Source organism: Myotis lucifugus, unplaced genomic scaffold (assembly GCF_000147115.1).
Source record: "Myotis lucifugus unplaced genomic scaffold, Myoluc2.0 scaffold_325, whole genome shotgun sequence".
In the NCBI taxonomy this organism is placed as follows: Eukaryota; Metazoa; Chordata; class Mammalia; order Chiroptera; family Vespertilionidae; genus Myotis; species Myotis lucifugus.
In genome coordinates this window covers 654,379-668,537 of record NW_005871373.1, presented here as the reverse complement: position 1 = coordinate 668,537, position 14,159 = coordinate 654,379, and the positions used below count along the sequence as shown (strand labels likewise).

General features: G+C 41.9%; 1 long non-coding RNA gene across 1 annotated transcript in view; it reads left to right on the top strand.

The window, feature by feature from the left end:
- The window catches only part of LOC106699155, a 14,928-nt gene extending 2,430 nt beyond the window's left edge, over nt 1–12,498 (top strand). Inside the window, exons 2-3 of the long non-coding RNA XR_001350615.2 lie at nt 11,300–11,405; nt 12,149–12,498. This is a non-coding gene — a long non-coding RNA (uncharacterized LOC106699155). The remainder of the gene's footprint in view (nt 1–11,299; nt 11,406–12,148) is intronic.
- Nucleotides 12,499–14,159: the final 1,661 nt, after the last annotated feature.

Genomic DNA, 14,159 nt, shown 5'->3' with positions numbered 1-14,159 from the left:
TTAACCTCGTGTTAGATGTGTGTATTTGAGATGAAAAGAATTGAAATGTTTAATACTCTTCAAGATTTACCTTTCATGACTTCCAGCCATCATGACCCCATTTTAGTACAAATGAGAGTGGTTTTGATAAACTAAAAAATTGGAATTTCTGGGACTGTCCTGGTTTCATGTTTTGTATTATTTTCTCCAGAAGTCATTAATTGCATATCCCCATGTGATTAAGATTTAAACTTTTGTACAACATTTCACAAGAACCAGGAAAAACCCTTGTCAGTGTAAATGCATAAAATCTGCTTGGCAAGCTGAGCCGCTGTGAGTGGGGTCAGAGAGCCTCGTGCATATTATGAATGTAGTGACTACTTGCAACCGTGATGCAATAGGACCCAACTCAATAAAAAAGAGGAAACGTTGGAATATTTAGTTCTAGTTATTTTGTTACAGGAGTGAAAGTCAGAAAAATCACCACAGGTGAGTTCGGCTTCCGTCCAGCATGGGCTTCTCCTGGAGACGTCGCCCAGGAGGGTAATGGCCATAGCCCCTGTGCGGGACACACTGAAGGTCCTGGCTGGGCTCAGCCATTCCAGTAACAGGCTCTCTCTATTGGAAAGCTGGTGACCTGTTCACAGTCTATATGTTAACTCCACAGAAAACTCAGTCTCTGACCATGCAGGTAAGAGAACTGACCCACAACTTACTGACTACACTTACCAAGTATACCGGTCAATAATGGCGGATTTTGTAATCAAAGAAAAAATGAGAATGTCAAGAGAAACATCAAAAGTGCTTTATTCAAAGTAATGTCCATCGCTAGCTACACATTCCCCCCATCTTTCAGGTAATTTGTGGATACTGTCCCAATAGAACTTTCCTTGTTTTGAGGCAAACCATTCAGAGACCCAATTTTCCACTTCTTCATACGTTTTGAAGTGCTGCTTAGAAAGTGCATGTGCCATCGATCGGAACAAGTGGTAATCTGAAGGAGCAAGGTCTGGTGAATATGGCGGGTGGGTTCATACTTCCCAGGCAAGATCTTTTAATGTGTCTTTAACTGGTTTTGAAGTATATGCTGGTGAGTTATCATGAAGCAAAATTACTTTGCCGTGTCTTCTGGCACATTCTGGTCATTTCACGATCAAAGCATGGTTCAAATTGATTATTTTTTGTCAGTAGCGATCACCTGGTTTCAGAAGCTTATAATACACCACACCTTCCTGATCCCACCAAACGCAGAGCATTGTCTTCTTTCCGAAGTAATTTGGCCTTGCAGTCGATGTTGATGGTTGACCTGGATCAACACAAGATTTTGTGCATTTAGGATTCTCAAAATAAATTTACTTTTCATTGCCAGTCACAGTTCGATGCAAAAAAGACTTTCGTGCCATTGAAGCAACATTTTATTGATGACTTTTTGATTTTCCATGTGTTTTTCATTCAGTTGATGTGGCATCCATTTTCCTTCCTTTAAAATCTTTCCCATTGCTTGTAAATGATCGGAAATTGCTGAGCAACATTTAATCTTTCCGCAAGTTGTTTTTGAGTTTGACATGCATCTTCATCCAATAATGCTTGTAATTGTTGGTCTTCAAACTTTTTCTGTTGACTTGGACATTCTTTTGTCTTTCACATCGAAATCATCACTTTTTTAAAAAAAAATATATTTTATTGATTTTCCACAGAGAGGAAGGGAGAGAGATAGAGAGCTAGAAACATCGATGAGAGAGAAACATCGATCAGCTGCCTCCTGCACATCTCCTACTGGGGATGTGCCCGCAACCCAGGTACATGCCCTTGACCGGAATTGAACCTGGGACCTTTCAGTCCGCAGGCCGACGCTCTATCCACTGAGCCAAACCGGTTTCGGCGAAATCATCACTTTTAAAGCGTTTAAACAAGTGTTCACAAATATCTTAAGATGGAACATGTTCGCCATAAGCTTCCCAAAGTATACGATAACTTTTTCTTCAAAATAATGAATTAAAACTTCCCACAAATGCGGGGGGCGGCCAGTGCAGGCACAGAGACCATGCCATCTTGAAAAACAGAGCTGCTTGAGACCAGGATCCTGGCCTCAGCATCACTCAGTCTGGTCTCAGACGCAAACCAGAACCCTACAGCCACTGGGGACAGAGACCTGTGACCACAGCTGCAGACCCAGAGACACCAAGAATCCAGACATCCTGGCCACGGGTTTCTGTGAGTCACAGAGCCCATCCCCCTCCCTGCAGGCTCGAGGCAGCACCATAGGAACTGCTAGACCTGCCCCTCACACAGGGCCGCAGGGCTGCTACAGGAATTTGAGCCTGGGCGTGCGTGTACACTGGGAATCTGTTCCCCACAACGCAATCAGGTGACCAAACCCCACGCCCACGCAGGGCGGCAGTGCCACCTGACTTCGATTCTGGGCAAGCGCACACAGAAGTCTGTTTTCCACAGTGCAGGAGTGGACCTCCTGCCGACACAGTGCTACTGGGCAACCCAGTCCCCCGAGCAGACAGGGGACCCTGATTCTCCATGTGAGAGACAGCACCGAGCACCAGTGACTTGACTCTTTCTCATTGCATGCGCCTGGGATCCTGGATTCCCAGTGCATTCACACTAAGAGCCAGTGACTCCAATTCTTGGCACATGCACACACAGGGACCCTGATTCTCGTCAGGCCGCACCAAGCAACAGAGACTCTGATACTCGATTCTTGGTGTGGGCACCGGGGAACTCTGACTCCTGGCACACACTAGGGTACTCTGATCTTTGGCACACACCAGCGGGGTCTCTGTTTCAGCGTGGCGCAGGCAGGGTCCCTGATTCTAGGTGCGCACACCAGGCCACACTAAGTGCCGGTGACTCTGATTCTGGGTGAGCGTGGCTCCTACCAACCCATGGCAGCCACATGTCTTGGTGTCGGAGCTCTTCAGTGACACTCGGGTGGTGCGAAGCTCCCACTGCACACGGCCCAGGCCCACACAACTTGACGTTTGAACCTTCTGGTGATAGTCAAAATGGGGAGATGACACAATCCCTAGAGGAAAGAAAATGAGGAGTCACCAAGAAAGGAAATCAGTGAAGCAGAAGCATGCAACATGACAGAAAAAGAATTCAGAGTAATGGTCCTAAGGTTCATACACCAGATGGATGAGAAAATCAACAACCTATGCAAAAATCAGGAAGAAATCAAAAGTGATATAGCTACAATCAAAAACATCATGGAAGGTTTCAACAGTAGACTAGAAGAAGCAGAGGACCGAATTAGTTAGAAGATAAGGTAGAGAAACAAGCTCAATCTGAACAGCAACTGGAGAAAAAAATTAAAGCAGGAGGAGAGCCTATGGGAGCTTTGGGACAACATAAAATGAAGTAACATACGTATAATAGGGCTGCCACAAGGACAAGAAGAGCAGCAAGGATTAGAAAATCTATTTGAAGAAATAATGACAGAAAACTTCCCAGATATGGGGAAGAAAAAAGTTACACAAGTACAGAGTCCCAAGCAAGATGAATCCCAAAAGACCCATACCAAGACACATCATAATTATGATGGCAAATATTAACGACAAAGAGAGAATCTTAAAGGCTGCAAGAGAGAGACAGAGAGTTACTGCAAAGGATCCCCCATCAGATTATCAAATGATTTCTCAACAGAAACACATCAAGCTAGAAGGGAATGGAAGGAGGTATACAAAGTGATGCAAAGCAAAGGACTGAATCCAAGAATACTCTATCCAGCAAGACTATCAATCAAAATTGAAGGGGAAATCAGAAGCTTTGCACACAAAAAAAGGCTAAGGGAGGTTATCACTACCAAGCCAGCAATGCAAGAAATGCTTAAGGGACTGCTGTAAATAGAATAAATAGAAAGAGAGGAAGGAACACAGGCATAAAGTACAGATGGATACAAACAAGTACCTATCAATAATAACATTAAACGTAAATGGATTAAATGCTCCAATCAAAAGACATCGAGTGAGTGAACGGATAAGAAAACATGACCCATATGTATGTTGTCTACAAGAGACCCACCTCAGAACAAGGGACTTACACAGACTGAAAATGAAGGATGGAAAAATATCTATCAGGCAAATGGAAATGAAAAAAAAGCTGGGATAGCGATACTTATATCTGACAAAATAGACCTCAAAGTGAAGACCATAACAAGAGACAAGAAAGGCCACTTCATAATTATAAAGGGATCGATACAACAAGAGGATATAACTCTGGTAAACATTTATGCTCTTAATGCAGGAGCACCCAAATATATAAAAAAAAACTTCTGGAAGATATCAGGGGAGAGATTGACAGCAACACAATCATAGTAGGAGACTTTAATACCCCATTAACATCAATGGATAAATCCTCTAGACAAAAAATTAGCAAAGAAACATCAATCTTAAATGGACTTAATTGACATCTTTAGAACATCCCACCCCAAAACTACAGAATATGCATTCTTCTCAAGTGCACATGAGACACTTTCAAATATAGACCACATACTGGGTCACAGGCAAAGTCTCTCCAAATTCAAGAGGATTGATATCATACCAAGCATCTTCTCAGGTCACAATGGCATAAAATTAGAAATCAACTACAGTAAAAACAATCACAAAATATCAAACACTTGGAGGCTGACTAGCACACTATTAAATAATGAATGTGTTACCAAAGAGATCCAAGAAGAAATAAAACACATTATGGAAACAAATGACAATGAAAACACAACTATCCAAAATTTTTGGGACACAGTGAAAGTCCTGAGAGGGAAGTTCATAGCATTACAGGCCTACCTCAGAACACAAGAAAAACTGGTAATAAACCATCTAACTCTGCAACTTGAAGAATTAGAAAGAGAGAAGGAAGAAAAGCCCAGTGTGAGCAGAAGGAAGGAAATAATAAAGATCAGAGCAGAAATAAATGACAGACAAAAAAAAAAAAACAGTACAAAAGATCAATGAAACCAAGAGCTGGTTCTTTGAAAGGATAAACAAGATTGATGAACCTCTAGCCAGGCTCACCAAGAAGCAAAGAGAGAGGACCCAAATAAAATCAGAAATGAAGAGGTGAAATAACAGAGCCCACAGAAATATAAAAAAAATACTATGAGAAACTACTCCAACAAACTGGTTAACCTAGAAGAAATGGACATATTCCTTAAAAAATATGACCTTCCAAAACAACCAGGAGGAATAAAAAAATCTGAATAGGCTGATAGCTATGGAGGAAATTGAAACAGTAATCAATAAACTTTCAACAAACAAAAGCCTGGGACCAGATGGCTTCACTGGGGAGTTTTATCAAACATTCAAAAAAGAAATAAAGCCTATCTTCCTCAGACTATTCAAAAAAATTCAAGAGGAAGGAGCACTTCCAAGCTCTTTCTCCAAAGCCAGCATTGTCCTAATCTCAAAACCAGATAAAGACAATACAAAGAAAGAGAATTGCAGGCCAATATCCCTGATGAACATAGACACCAAAATCCTCAACAAAAATTCTAGCAAATCGAATCCAGCAATACATTAGAAAAATCATACATTATGACAAGTGGGATTTATCCCGGGGATGCAGGATGGTACAACATCCGCAAATCAATAAATGTGATACACCACATAAACTGAGAGATAAAAACCATATAATCATATCCATTGATGCAGAAAAAGCATTTGACAAAATCCAACACCCTTTCTTGATAAAAAACTCTCAGCAAGGTGAGAATAGAAGGATCATACCTCAGCATAATAAAAGCCATATATGACAAACCCACAGCCAACATCATACTCAATGGGCAAAAACTAAAACCATTTCCCCTAAGAACAGGAACAAGACAGGGATGCCCACTCTCCCCACTCCTCTTCGACATAGTACTGGAAGTACTAGCCATTGTGATCAGACAAGCAGAAGAAATAAAAGGCATCCATATTGGAAAAGAAGTAACACTGTCCTTATTCGCAGATACAATATGTACATAGAAAACCCTAAAGACTCCATTAAAAAATTACTAGACTTAATAAATGAATTCCGCAATGTAGCAGGATACAAAATTAACCCAGAAGTCTATGGCTTCTCTGTACACCAATAATGAACTCACAGAAAGAGAAATAAAAAAGCAATCCCATTTACCATTGCAACAAAAAAATTAAGATACCTAAGAATAAACTTAACCAAGGAGACAAAGAAAATTTCAGGATGCTAAAAAAAGATAGAGGAAGACATGAACAAATGGAAGAATATACCATGTTCATGGATTGGTAGAATCAACATCATTAAAATGTCCATACTACCCAAAAGCAATCTATAAATGCAATGCAATCCCCATTAAAATACCAACAACATACTTCAAAGACAGAGCAAATTCTCCAAAAATTCATCTGGAATAAAAAATGACCCCGAATAGCTGCAGCAAGCTTGAGAAAGAAGAACAATGTTGGAGGGATCACAATACCAGATATTGAGCTATACTACAAAGCCACTGTTCTCAAAACTGCCTGGTACTGGCACAAGAACAGACATATAGACAGAACAGAGAACCCAGAGATCGACACAAGCCAGTATGCTCAATTAATATTTGACAAAGGAGGCAAGAGCATACAATGGAGACAAGACAGTCTCTTTAATAAATGGTGTTGGGAAAACTGGACAGACACTTGCAAAAAAAATGAAACTAGACCACCAACTTACACCATACACAAAAATAAACTCAAAATGGATAAAGGACTTAAACATAAGAGGGAAACCATATAAATCTTAGAAGAAGCCATAGGCAGCAAAACAGCAGACATTTGTTGTAGCAATATATTTACCGATACAGCTCCTAGGGCAATGGAAACTAAAGAGAAAATAAACAAGTGGGACGACATCAAAATAAAACGCTTCTGCTCATCAAAAGAAACCATCAACAAAACAACAACAAAGCCCACTGCATGGGAGAACATATTTGCCAATGTTATCTCTGATAAGGGTTTAATCTCCAACATTTACAGGGAACTCCTACAACTTAACAAAAGGAAGATAAACAATCCAATCAAAAAATGGGCAAAGGACCTAAAAGAGGACATTCAGAAAGCCAAGAGACATATGAAGACATGGTCAAAGTCACTAATCATTCGAGATTATTACTAATCATTTGAGAGATGCAAATCAAAACGACAGTGAGGTACCATCTCACACCTGTCAGGACAGCTATCAACAAATCAACAAATGATGAGTGCTGGAGAGGATGTGGAGAAAAAGAAACCCTCCTTCACTGCTGGTGGGAATGCAGACTGGTGCAGCCACTGTGGAAAATAGTATGGCATTTCCTCAATTAAAAATGGAACTGCCATTCGACCCAGTAATACCACTTCTAGGAATATATCCCAAGAAATCAGAAACACCAATCAGAAAGGATATATGCACCCCTATGTTCATAGCACAATTTACAATAGCTAAGATTCGGAAACAGCCTAAATGCCCATCAGCAGATGAATGGATTAGAAAACTGTGGTACATCTACACAATGGAATACTATGCTGCTATAAAAGAAGGAATTCTTACCATTTGCAACAGCATGGATGGATCTGGAGAGCATTATGGTAAGTGAAATAAGCCAGTCAGAGAAAGATAAATATCACATGATCTCACTCATTTATGGATAATAACATTACAAACTGTGGAACAAAAATAGAGGCAAAGAGGCATTGAACAAACTGTCAGACTACAGTGGGAAGGTAGGGGAGGGTTGGGGAGGTAAGAGATCAACTGAAGGACTTGTATGCATGCATATAAGCACAACCAACAGTGCAAGACACTGGGGGCGAGGGGACGAGGGCAAGTGCTGGGAGGCCGGGTGGAGGTCAGTAGGGGGAAAAAAAAAGAGACATATGTACTACTATTTGTAATACCTTAAACAATAAAATTAAATTAAAAAAATAAAACTAAGGAAGGAAGAAAAAATAAAAATAAGTAAGTAAAATAAGTGTCGATGTGGTTCTCCAACCACTCAGTCTGCTAGTCCAGATGCAGAGGAAAAAATAAAACTATTATAGAGCTAGTAAAAGTTAAACAGACAATAAAAACCAACAGTGGCAATAAAAAAATAAAAAAAAAACTTCCCGCAAATGCTCTTTTTTTGGGGCATGAAATTCGACATTTTTAAGTGTGAAAATATCTATGATGTTAACACCCTCAGCAAATTTGACACATGAAGTTTTGAAGCTTGCTGTCAATACAACAAAATAGCATACATATCAAATCGCATATATATCAACGTATGTGTCATTCCATCTATTGAAAAAAATCCCCATTATTAACTGGTACACCTAGTAAAGGCAGTAAAATATAATTTTATTTGAGTAAAAGAAAAACATTAGGAAACAAAAGGGATCAGAAAACTGTGCCCATGTAACATTTAAGAAGACTTTGGAAACGGGCCATGTGGGTGTTCTGTCGGCCCTGTGTGGCGGCAGCCACAGCGCAGGGCAGTGGACGGCATTGGAGAAGCATTTGCAGGGAAGCGTCATTTCTCTTGGACAAAGAGGTGCTCGCTGCCAGGCGGCAGTTACCCAAATGAGCCTCGCTTGCCTTACTAGTGAGCTGAGCAAAGGGCCTGGTTAAAATGCGGGATATAAAGTACCAGCAAGCTACATGTTTTGTTCTAAAAGTAAAAAACCAACCAAACAAAAAAACTAACTGTAAACCCCAGGTCACCAGACTTCTGAGAACTAACTGTAAACCCCAGGTCACCAGACTTCTGAGGCCTGAGCCTTCCTGTTCCAGGTTGAGGAATGGGATCAACATCAGTGCTCACTGTCCAGCTGGTGTAGGTCAGGTGCCCAGGATGTGGGCTCGATCTCCAGGGTGGGCATGCAGAAGGCAGCCAATCAATGATTCTCATCATTGATGTTTCTATCTCTTTCCCTTCCTCTCTCTGAAATCAATAAAAACATTTAAAAAAATCAGTGTTCAGGCCTCAGCAGATCATGCCAACAGCTTCTTCAACTGCACACAAAATCTCTTTAATCACTCAAGAATAGTCAAGTGTGTACTATGAAGTAACAATACTACAGACCTCACGATTAACTATGAAATGCTAGTTTTCACATAAGCATGATCTGGGCAGTGCAACAAATGCAGACCACGCTGAGACACATAATAAACAGCTTTGCTTCTTTAGGCTTTTTACACACACACACACACACACACACACACACAGAATGGCGTGCCTCTACTACAAAGCTTAGCAAAAACCAAAAGGAATTTCAGCCAAGTATCAGATTCCACAGGCCAATTCTGGTTGTTTGCTAACTGGCTTAACTGTTTCCAATAGTTGGCCCTTAGAATTATATATGAAGAAATAAGCCCTGAATTTTCACTCATAGGCAGTAAAGTCAAATTTGTTACAAACACCACAGACCCATGACCATTCTATAGTCATATTTGAACTTTGGTTGGACCAAGTGTTCCGACAAAGGGAGTCATCATCTAAGGCTGAGGATCTTTATTACAAAAATGGAGATTGTTATCATATTTAGTTACAGAGTTTCAACTCCACATTAGTATATAGAATTCAACAATTTTATTAAAAAGAAGAAAATATATAGAAAAAGCTAAATTAAGTCAGATTTATTTTTCATTGATTTAATCAACAAAAAATATACTGAGAATAAAGATGAAATGATGTATCCCTTTTTCAAAATTTACACAATGTCATGAAATTACTTTATATGACAGGAAAGCTGAATTTGGTCTACCAACTTAAGAAGAAGTAGTGTTATTAAGAAATTTCATTTTATTCTCCTTCAGTTCCAGAGAGTTCAACTCCTTATAATACTTATTAATATAGAACACCAGGAAAAATAAGGACATTTCTAAATTCATTTTCCATTTCAACCTTCCTTCTCAAATCTCATAAATTAACTTCTTAAAAGTTATTCTTGGCAGTCTCAAAAATACACATCACATCTCTTGAATCATATTCCTATGGTAAAATTCCAAAGTGAATCAGTTTTACAACAAAAAGTTATGCTGCCATTTAAGTGCTCAGAACTGAATGTTTCTGTAGATCTAGTGTGATGTATAAAGGTGAAATTAAGACAGATTTCTGTTAATCTAATCAAGTTTGCTGTTAGTTGTGCATTAACAGTATAAAAGCTAATATATACCTATATGGTCTTGCAACAGTTTTAAAGCCTCTGTATAATTAATAAAAATGCATGACATTTTTGTTTTTAATAAGCTTTCAAAATTATAATTTTAGGTTTGACACATAGATCTTTGTACAGTTCACTTTTTTTGACACAGCAAGGCCAAAAATAAGTTTCTGAATATTTTTTTTGTCTGCATAAGTGGAGAGGGCATTTTTCATACCATAAGTGGGCTAACCAATGTTCTGAAAAGAACTTTATCATTGTGCAACTAACAACAGTAACTAGCCCTTAATTTTGATGACAGTTCCTTGTTGGTGTGTGTGAGATTACTCTAGTGACTATGACAGTATAACACAATTGAATCTCCCACATTGAATGATTCCTTCCCCCTGCCCCCATACCCTCTCACCCAGAGAATTTACAGTTCTATTAACAGTGAATTTGATAAAGTATTACTGATTTTAAAAATTTTCAGATTATCTAAGGGAAAAAACCAGAAAATTATTTAGTGTGGCCATCTTACATGCTTATGTGTCCCTTAAAAAATCTAAATATTCTAGCAGTGGTGTAATGGTAAGTTACATCTTACTGTTGATGTCTGTATGCTCTGGTACATGGTGTCATTTTATTGTCAGAGCACTACAGTGACATATACAAATAAAAATTTTAAATAAAAAAAATAAATCCACTTTAGTTTTTTTTTTCCAGCAGATGTAATACATATTTTATGTACACATTTTCATTTAAAATTAAGTTTTTTGGCACAGAATCCCAAGCCTGTAGTTTACAAATGGTGTCTCCACTGCTTTCCACCAACCAACTAGGGGGAGTTTGAAGGAAACGGTGCTCTCAGTGCCTGGATCTTGTATGTATGAGCGCTCCCCTCTGCCTCCCACCACAGCCCATCAGTGTCCCGAGCCTTCAGAGCATGAGAATAAAGGCTAGAATAGTTACTTCTGCACATCGGTGGGGGAGAAGATGGGGGCAGAGAGCCGCTGCCAAGGTTCCTAAGCACTGTGTCTTTAAATTTATGCATGTTTCCCATCAGTAATACTGCGGCCACGCCTACCCTTTGCTGTACCTCCAGTGTGAATTCGTGGAGCTACACGAGTGGCTTAATTCATGTCCAAACCCAGACATTTAGAATCTTGTTCCAGTCACGTTTGAAAGAGGGTTATTGTTTTTTCCAGAAAAACTGTCCAAGAAAATCTGCATATAAGAAACGGAAACTCAAGTCATCTTTAATGCTTATGTCCCACTGCTTGCTCTTCCTGCTGTGCTTTTAAAAGTACTCAGGTAAGTAGAGTCCATTTTTATATGAAGAATTGAGTTACCACTTTATTTGGGGTGGGGGCGGGGGGCGTAAAAACTTACAAACTAGTGCAAAATAACAGATCTCCCACACTCTCCAAAGTGCTTCCTGCCTGAATAAAAGTCAAACCTGAAGTCTAACTGCTGGAAGCCGATCCATCCTTGCTGCTTGACATAGTCGCTGCAGGGATGTTTCAAGGGACCTGGCATATATTGCATACTGTTCTTAATACGTTTCCTCCCCCTCTTAACGCTCCCCCAGAAAGGTTGTTTCCCCAGGTGAGGATTTTTATCAGTAAAACCCCTTAACTAAGTGCCAGGCAGGTAGTTAATCACTTTAACTACGAACAATCACGCTTAAGCTACATAATCTTTACTTAGAATAACCTCCTTCAGTTACTTCCTTGCAGCTTAGAACAATAGAGTAACCTTGGAATGGAGATAAGAAACCCCTGACCTTTGGAATAGAATGGATAGGGTTAAGATCAAATAGTATAAATACAAATGTAAGAGGATAATAATGAGAGGAACCTGGCTAGGAGGATCCTGGCTAGGAGGAACCTCGCCATGATAATCACCTGAAGGCTGCCTCTGTGTCATTCCTTCTTCACCGACTCCGTCCACACCTATGGGGAACCCCTGGACCTGTTGGGGCTGGACCCCAACATCTAACCAACCTGTTAAACACTGAATACTATTATATAAACTTTCCGTCTTGTCTGCTAAAGCCTCTGGATTCAACGTTCCCGAATGCGCTACAGAAACATTCCCAAGCAGATGGGCACAGATGGGTGTGAAGGGGACGCTCCTGCCTCCTCCTCCAGCATCTCACACTCTAACCAGCCCACGCGTTTCAGCAGGTGCTGCACTGGCTCCCCACTCACCAGAGGCCCCACAGTGTTGCTTCATCAAAGCTGCCCCCTGTCTGTCACACCCACAAACGGGTGTCACCCACACAGCCTTTCTCTTTGCACCATTTACACACGAAGAGGCGATGGAATCCATATGTCACCCCAACACATGTAGAATGAGGAACAAATAAAAACCAGCTGATTTTCAATCTTCCTGGGTGGGGCTCAGAGCCAGGCCCTCAGCTGCTCGTGAGCTCAGGATGGAGCCGGGGAGGCTGGGCTCTGCACGAGGGCCATCAGGAGCCACGGCCACCAGGAGTGCTGGCCACCAGGAGCCCCGGCCACCAGGAGCCCCGGCCACCAGGAGCGCCGGCCATCGGGAGTGCTGGCCACAGGAGCCGCCGCTACCCCCCAGGAAGATCTTCAGAGTATTTTTAGGGCCATTCACTTAAAAACTGACCACAGATAAACATGCTTTTTCATAAATAAAATTTGAGGCATATGCGTATATTAAAATTTTCACCGACAAGGGTGTGCTAAAAATGTCAAGTTCAGTCATTCAAGTTCAATGAAGGCACACATTTTTTTACTCAGCTCTGCAAAAACTACAACTGCTCACAACTCATAAAAGACATTTCACCGGACTTTTTCTTGTTGACTTTCCACTTCTTGGGATAGGCAATCGGCTCGTTAATCAAAGGCGTGATTCCACTCTCCAGGAGAGGATGAGGCCTGGAGGGTCGACCTGAGTCCCTGTGTTTGGAGCAGTGACAGTGGCACTGGCTGCCCAGGCCTTTCCTGCTAGGGCCGCTCACTCCCTTTGGACCAGCCTGGGAGGCAGCCTTGGTTGCTGGACTACTGGGGTCCTCCACTACTGGGGTTCTGGACTCTTGCGGTCTTGGACTCTGTGGGGAGTAGGTGCTGGGATGCTGAGAGTCTTGGTAACAGCATTTCTGCTGGATGTCGGTGGTCACGTGGCCACTGTCCTGCACACCCAGTGTTCCCTCCCCTACCTTCCCTCTCATTTCCCACCTCAGCCTCCACACACAGGCCATCCTTAGACTTTCCTCTTCTTGGTTAAATAAATAAACAAGGAAAAAAAGTTGGGATATTGTTGTTACATCTACATTTTAAGAACATGATATCCTAACATTTTTCTTCTGGGGTTTCACAGAAAATGGCTTGGAATTTACATAAAGATATCCTATCTAATAATAGACAAACATGGTAATTGACCGTACCTTCGCTACACCTCCCATTGGCTAATCAGGGCAATATGCAAATTAACCACCAACAAAGATGGCGGATAATTTGCATAATGCAGGCAGGGTGGGACAGCACAGCCACCAGCATGAGAGCCGCCATCCAGGCCCCCGTGTGCAACCCCAGAAGCTGGTGATCAGGGGGAGATGGGGGTCCCCTGCCCAGTCCTGATACCTCTAGCGGAGGTGTCAGGCCTGGGCAAGGGGCCGATCCGGCGATCAGAGGGTGATGGAGGTCGACGCCTCTGGCCGAGGCATCAGGCCTGGGCAGGGGCGGAGCCGGAAATTGGAGGGGTCTGGGGGTCCCCTGCCCAGGCCTGACGCCTCACCGAGCCAGCGATCAGAGGGAGATGGGGATCACCCACCCAGGCCTGACACCTCTGGCGAAGGCAAGGGGCTGATCCGGCGATTGGAGGGTGATGGAGGTCGACGCCTCTGGCCGAGGCATCAGGCCTGGGCGGGGGGCGGAGCTGGCAATCGGAGGGGTCTGGGGGTCCCCTGCCCAGGCCTGATGCCTGGGCCAGAGCAATCAGGCCTGGGCTGGGGGGTCCAAGGCCGGCGATTGTGTGTGAACTACAAGAGGAAAACACCGTTTTCTGACCGCTCATTGGCTAAGCTCCCTTGTA